We start from the raw sequence: 1,125 nt of genomic DNA, 5'->3' as shown, positions 1-1,125 counted from the left end.
AGTCAGGAGAAAGCTGACATTCTGAGTTATTAACATTAGTATTAAGTGGGTACATAAAATGGCAAAGGTATTTGGGGGAAATAAACAGGTACACAGGTCCAAGGACTCACAAACAGTGCAGTGGAAGTCAGTGAAAAGCTTAAGATAGGATATGAGGCTGGAATAGCAGAAGTTAAAAATTTTTTTTGAAGACAAATTATCGAGATTTTTCATAGAGAGGTGGTAGCATTGCAGATGTCTTTGAGAAAGATCAGTGTGTGGCAGAATGCAGGAGGACCTGTGTGATAAGTACCTTACTCTGTGCCAGCTGCTATACCAAAGTATCTTTAGGTAATACATAAATAATAGGCATTTGTTGCTGGTGATTCTGGAGTCTGTGTACCAGACTGGAAGTACCAAAGGACTGGAAGCCTGGTGTGAATTTCCTCTGCTTCAAAGCTGATACTTCTTAGTAACAGGGCAAATAAAGAAGTGAAAAACTCCTTCAGGGGTCTTCCATAAAGGTACCTATCCCATGCGTGGAGGCTAGAATCTCATAATCTAGTCATTTCCCAGAGGTCCTACTTGTAACACCAACACTTTGGTTATCATTTTTTCAGTACAATATTCAGATGACAACAAGTGGGAACACACCCAGATACTCCAGGTATACGGTTGTTACGGATGATTGCTGTGGTGGAAGTAGAGAAGGGGAACATATGGAAGAATTAACAAGGTTTAGGGAATAGAGGAGTTGAAGGCAAGGAAATGAAGGAACTGAAATCACTCCACCACTGTATGATTGGAGACTGACAAAACAGGTTGCCAGTGACGAACTCTTTCTCTTTCTTGCTGTCTCATCTATCTCTAAAATAAAATTTAAAATTAAATGTGAACTTTTAGGGAACTCATCACATGTATAAGTAGTCTGGGTTAATTATTAATTGGATTTGAACATCAAATGAGCCTTGAACTTTCCAACAGTCACAGAACAAAAGGAAGGTATCCTTTTTCAAAAATACACACTTGTATCAGGGTTAAAATCTAGAGAGAGTTTATGCAAATATAGGAAGCCACCAGTAAGTGTTATGAATGATGATGTTCTTGGCTTCCATCCCCGTGAAGATCATCAAAGAAGCTATTATT

Source organism: Ochotona princeps, chromosome 6, assembly GCF_030435755.1.
Source record: "Ochotona princeps isolate mOchPri1 chromosome 6, mOchPri1.hap1, whole genome shotgun sequence".
Taxonomy (NCBI): Eukaryota; Metazoa; Chordata; class Mammalia; order Lagomorpha; family Ochotonidae; genus Ochotona; species Ochotona princeps.
Note: the sequence above shows the minus strand (reverse complement) of the source record.